This window comes from Falco peregrinus, chromosome 11 (assembly GCF_023634155.1).
Source record: "Falco peregrinus isolate bFalPer1 chromosome 11, bFalPer1.pri, whole genome shotgun sequence".
NCBI lineage: Eukaryota > Metazoa > Chordata > Aves > Falconiformes > Falconidae > Falco > Falco peregrinus.
The window spans coordinates 29,352,150-29,358,149 of NC_073731.1; the positions used below are offsets into that span (position 1 = coordinate 29,352,150).

Consider the following 6,000-nt stretch of genomic DNA (forward strand, 5'->3'; position numbering starts at 1 on the left):
ATAGCTAAATACTCGGGACAAAAGCACTGCTTCTAGTAATCAACCTAAACCTTTATTCTGGGGATTGCTATACAGTGGTTTTTACTCTGGAATTTTTTTAGCCAGTTTGCTTGACAGAAAGAATTCATGGAGCTTCAGGGCACGTTTTGGTTTTATTACATTTAATCTATACACGAGTAAACAGGAAAAATAAAAAAGCAGTCAGTTCTTGAGACTTCGATTTTTTTTCATGTATCTTACATACAACAAAGCTACGTGAATAGATTTATTCTAGTATTTCTCCAAATAAATTCATCACACTATTTAGGAACATCACATAATCTACATTCTAATATAAAAGGCATTTTAGCAGTGGATTACAGATGTTAATAATGAAGGATATTGAATAAACTAAAACCTCCTCTTCTTGAACACCACACACAGCTCATCCTGTCCTCAATTTGGAAAAGAGATCCACACAAAACATGCTGCTGCTTCTCCAAGTATTTTATTTCTGCAGTCTTATAAAGTTATACAAATGCATGTGCTGGCACAAAGGGAAGATCAGGGAGGCTACTGGGAAGGGCAGGACTATTTCTTCCCACAGCATTACCAAACTGCGTTGGCTTAAGCGTTCTAGATTCAACAAGGACAAAAATATCACTAATTATTTCAATTATTATTTTCATCCAGTAAAGAAAAGTTAAGAGTTTACATTTTGAATGGCTTTAAGATCATCAGAAACATCATGTACAAGACAGTAATGACTTTCTTGCGCGAGGGACTAGAAGGTTTCTTAAGCTGCAAGTCACTAATTAAGTCTCCTTAGTAGGGCAACAGTGATACAAATTTGCTACCATTTGATATTTGTTCAGAGGCTATGTCTAAACAAAACAAAACAAAGCTTTGTAAAACACATAAATCCAAAACCATTTTTCACAAGTCGCACATCAGACACTCTCACAAAGGAACAAGTAATATGTGTGACTATAGAAGAGATTATAGTTGAACCTGTTCATTTAGGACAGGAAAAGAATTAAAAGCTTTTAGCACAGTACTGCCACTACCACACTGAGGAAACAAAACACACACAATGAAAAGTGGCCAGACCTGACGGAGCAGATGTTAATAGGAAGAGGTGAGATTTGTAAAGCATGATGACAGAAGTTGCTGGAACTAGAAATCAACATAGAAATCTGAAAATTAATACAAAAAAAGGACTGTTTATTGCACACAGACAAGCAGACCCAACAGAACAGAACCTGTGTGTTCACAGGTATCCAGAGCACCTTTTACTCCGAGGGGCCAGAGGAGAGAATACAATCCGTCACGTGACTGGGAAGAATTCAGCACACAAATTACCAAAGCAAAGCAGGCAGGGAAATAACCCATGCTGTCGGGCAGGTGACGTGAAGACCCGAGTGCTATAATACACGTGCCGACCCAACTGCGTAAAGAATGGCTTCACGTGTTCACACGAGTGCCAGCACCCCCTGACCTAAGCATGCACACCCATACACCGTGGGATTTTAAACTGGATCTAGAAATATATTACCATGTCATGACACAGGACTGAACCATGCAATGTCAAGGCAACAACATGTTCTGCACCCATGACTACCTCCAGAGACTAGCTCAGGTGTAAGAACATCACAGCCACTTAACATCACACACACATACCTGGAAAGGCAAAAGGAGAGCAGAAGGTTGAAAACTATTTCAAAGAAAGGGAGAAAACAAACAGACATTGTCCTCATAATGACTCCTGTTATGAGCAAAAACACAACTGCCTGAGGTACTCATCATATCCAAGACATACAGACTGAGGTGAGAAGACCTGGGGACATGGAATGGAAAATCTTCCAGAAGAGCAATGATTTCCTTACATGAGTAAAGTAAGTTCAGACCGATGGAAAGAAACGGTTAGGAGAAATTCGATGAAACAAAGGACAGAATTCTCCTGTTCGCAGCATTGCCAAACTACCATTCAGCACAGTTTAGCACAGCAGAGAGTATCATACTTACTATTTGCCAGCCATATTTGCTCTTCTAAACTGAATCTGAAAAAAAAATAGAAATATCATTGGAAAAAAAATACAAAAACTTACAGGAGTCATCAGGTGCACATGCTGACAAATGGACGAGCAACTACAGGTTTCCTGATAGCCACACGCTACAGAGAAACGTAGGCTACCTCTGCGTTGAAAAAAAAAAAAAAATTGTATAATACAGGATCCAACTTTATCACGTACTCCAGAGTTTGTAAGCTTCTATTTGTGTTCAAGCACAAAGTTTTCCTGCAAATGCTATAGAAAACTTGCAAATTGCAGAAGCGTTTCGAGTGGTGAGACACGGTGCTAGGGCTCTGACAGCAGAACTTGTGTTGTGAAATTCCCTGTCACCAGCGCGGTGCTGTCGCTGCCAACACCCCCGCGTAAGGCACTCCCTACCGCGCACCGACATGCGCTCAGGAAGGGAAAGTCGCCGCCGGGGAGCGAGCCCCGGGCAGCGCGTCCCTGCTGCCCCGCGGCAGCCCCGCTCCCCGCACACCGGGGCGCTCCAGACCGCTTTCCCCAGCGGCGTGCGGGGCCCTCTGGCGACAGGGCACCCCGGGTTGAGAAGCTGTAAGTCTGAGGCGAGCTCAGCCCGCAGAGCCGCCCGGGTGGGCTCCGGCCGCGGGCTCACGGCCCCCCGCCGTACCCCACCCCCACCCCTCACCTCACGGAAAGCGCCGGCTACCGGCGGGGCTCCCAGCCGCCGCCTCAGCGCGCCGGGGCGGCCGGTACCGCACCCCCGCCCCGCCGTTCCCCACAGGGGCCTCCCGCCCTGCGCCGCCCAGGGGCCCCCCTCAGGTACGCGTGCGCCCGCAGCCGCCGCGGCGGCGGGGGATCGGGGCCAGGGCCGGTCGCGGCCCGCCCGCTGCGGCGGCTCCCACGCCGCCACTCCGCACGCAGGGAGAGCGCGGGGAGGCCGCCGGCCCGCGGCCCTGCGGGCGGTACGGGGCCGCAGCTCCCCCCCACCCGCTTCCCTCCGCCCTACCTGCTCCCCGCGCCGAGGGGCGCTCCGGGGCCTCCCGCGCCCGCCCGCACTGACGGAGCCGAGCCAGGCCGAGGCCGACGCCCCGCCCCCCGCCCCGCCCCTCCCCGCCCCCGCCCCTCCCCGCCCCCGCTCCGCCCCTCCCCGCCCCCGCTCCGCCCCTCCCCGCCCCCGCTCCGCCCCTCCCCGCCCACCGGCCTATCGGCGGACAGCGCCCCCCGGCCCGCCCCGCCCCTCTCGCCCGGCGGCGCCCCCCTCCGGTGATGGCGGCGCTGTTACGGCAGCGCCGAGGCGAGGGCAGCAGCGAGGCGGGCAGCGCGGCCTGCGGAGCTCCCCGCGCCTCTCCTAAGCGGAGATGAGCCGGTAGCTCGCCCCAGCGCCCTGCAGGAGGCGTTTCCGAGCGCACCCCCCGTCAAACACAGCCTGGAGAGGCTGTTGGGCCCGCGGGGGCTGCAGCCCACCGCCCCCCGGCGGGACAGTCCCCGGCCGCGGGCCCGGGGACCGGCAGGGACGCGGCGCGGCCGGCGGGGGAAGGTGCGGGGCACGGCCCCGAGCGCAGGGGCTGGGGGGCGGCGCTGCCTGCAGCACCGAGCCGTAACGTGCTTGTGCACCCACGGCCGCGTCAAGGGGGCTTGCTTCAGGGCACGCGTGGGCACCCCCGGCTCGGAGCCCGGGACTCGGGTACCTGGCTTCCCCGCTATCCCAGTGACCGACCGGAGGAACCAAAGTAGCAGCTCCCAGGGTGACCTTTCGGCCGGGCAGGGGCTGCTTATCCAGCGCCGCACAGCTGACGGACAGCTCCCGCCCAGGAGTGATGATGGACAGCCACAGCCAAGGAGTGATTTCTATAAACCCATGCCGTGCCAAACCCGTCCTCCTACAGGTCGAGCCCAGGCTGCTCGAAGGGAATCTGGCCTGGATAAAGTCTCCGACAAGCCGTGCTGAATTTTGATGCTCAGTCACTATTAAGGAAATAGAACTGACGTTTATAGTCAGGTAGTTATTGTTTTCCCAGTGATGATACCAGTTGGAGGGGGAAGGCAGGACAAATAAGGGGGCTGGCAAGTGGAAATTACCTCAGGGGAAGTACTGGGAAAGTCCAGAGCTGCAAGTGCTCTCCGATCCCAAAGATCTGAAAACTGAAAGAAGGGGAACATGGACTTGCAGTTGTAACAGTAAACATGATACCCACTAGCTCGAGAGAAGCTATGATAATTCATCTATTTGTTAGAAATCTGCTGTCCTTTGTAAAAGCAAAGAAAAATTTTAACCTGCTGCCTGCTCTTTTTACCTCACAGGTACTTTAGAAGAAGGGGTTGAAGTGTAACCAAAGACATGGATGTAAGCCAGATTCAACGTCAGCTTAGCAGTGGCAGTTGATGTCTGCCTTTTTTGAGATGCTTGAGATTCTGGGCACAGGAAATATTTTATGGCTGATACTGATTAATGGATTTTAGTGAAGTGCCTGAAATGGAAATTATTACCAATTCTGGAGAAGACTAGAATTTAGGAGAACTTCAATGGAGCTCAAGTGCAAGCACAGGGAGAAATGGTGTCAAGTAGAGTTGAATGGAAAGTACTAGACTGAGGGAGGTTACTGATGACATCCTGGAGTATTATTCTTGGAATTAATCTTTGTTTCATATTTCCCTTTAGTTATTTTGGCAGGAAAACCAGAAAATTGATGAGATGGGGAAAAAAATGAACTGCGGTTAAAAAGGAATTAACTAATATGATTGATGTATGGGATCATCATATGGAAGTCACTGCAGAAGAGAAAGATGTGATTGTAGCCGACAGCTATGCAATGAGCATAATTGCCAACATAATGCAATGGCATAAAAAGCAAACGCTTATCTTATGACGTGTAACTGGAGAGCGGTGGCAGGGAAGTGTTCATGCCAGCAGGTTCTGCCATCTCCTTGGGAAACTGCACATGGTGGTGACTACCCTTCCTCAGTGTAGCATGTCCAGGGATGATCTGCTAGCACGGTCGAGGAAAAGAACAGTATTTTAGGAGGTTACCAGAGCATGGATTGTCTAATGCAGCAGAATGAAAGCTGAGACAGAGGGTATGGTTGCCATCTGCCATAAACCATGGAAAATGGTGTGTGAATTCAAAGGTAATGTTGAATATAAAAATAAAACTGTGTGAATAATTTTATGCTAGAAAGGTAAAGCAAGCACCTAACAAAGCATCTCAGGTTCTAGAACCTCCTGGTTGGAGCAATAAAGGCAAAAACCCTAACATTTTAGCTCTGAGTGAATCCTGCGGCTTAGTGCTGCAGCCACAAAGGAGGCTGGCCACCATTGCCTGACAAAACCCCTGCCTGTCCTGGCTTCCACTCCTGGGCTTTGCAATGCAGTTCTTAAAAATAAAAAAAAAAAAAATGTTGAAACCTCATGCTGTACCTTTTTTCACAGTATCTTTTCCAGACATTCCTACGTGCCAGGGTGTTAGTCTAAATAAAAGTCTGTTCAGCCTATGCTGTGTGACTCATTTGGCACTGCCATGGGTAGCAAAGGGGCTGAGCACCTGCAGAACTCAAAACAATGGGCTGCAGCAGCTCTGACCACCTCAGGAGGAAAATGGGGAAACAATGCTTGTGAGCAACAAGCCTGTTCTAACGAAAATATTATTTCCCTGCTTGCTTCTCCTTTGGGCAGAAATAGGGCATGACTAGCCAGTCCCTTCACAAATCTATATGTCAGAGGAAAGGAATTATTTCAATGGCTAATGGTGCAGCTTCAAGTAGAGCCACTCTAGAGCAAGGATTAGGGTAGCAGAGAGGTTCTGAAAGTTTCAGTGATACTTACATATCACTTCCCGTGCGCTGCTGGACAGCAAGCACATTCAAAAGATGGTGGATACTCCAGGGGCACTCCTCAGAGCTGGGTGTGAAACAAGGAAGCTGTGTATCCACCTGCAGTCAGGACATTTCCCTCGTACAAAAAAGGCAGCCAGTCACTGTCAGTCTTTCCAGC

At 50.5% G+C, this 6,000-nt stretch overlaps 1 protein-coding gene across 10 annotated transcripts in view; it reads right to left on the minus strand.

The window, feature by feature from the left end:
• CLIP4 (CAP-Gly domain containing linker protein family member 4) overlaps positions 1-3,874 on the minus strand; it is a 39,292-nt gene extending 35,418 nt beyond the window's left edge. For 4 of the 10 annotated variants that reach the window (XM_055816246.1, XM_055816247.1, XM_055816245.1 and 1 more), the window contains exons 1-2: positions 3,019-3,108; positions 2,005-2,039 (exon numbers count right to left, since the gene is read on the minus strand). The gene's annotated coding sequence lies outside the window, so the exon portion shown is untranslated. Of the gene's footprint in view, positions 1-1,089; positions 1,176-1,534; positions 1,660-2,004; positions 2,040-3,018; positions 3,109-3,700 lie in introns of those variants that run through there. The other 6 variants (XM_027793905.2, XM_027793909.2, XM_055816244.1 and 3 more) reach the window with 6 other exon arrangements.
• Positions 3,875-6,000: the final 2,126 nt, after the last annotated feature.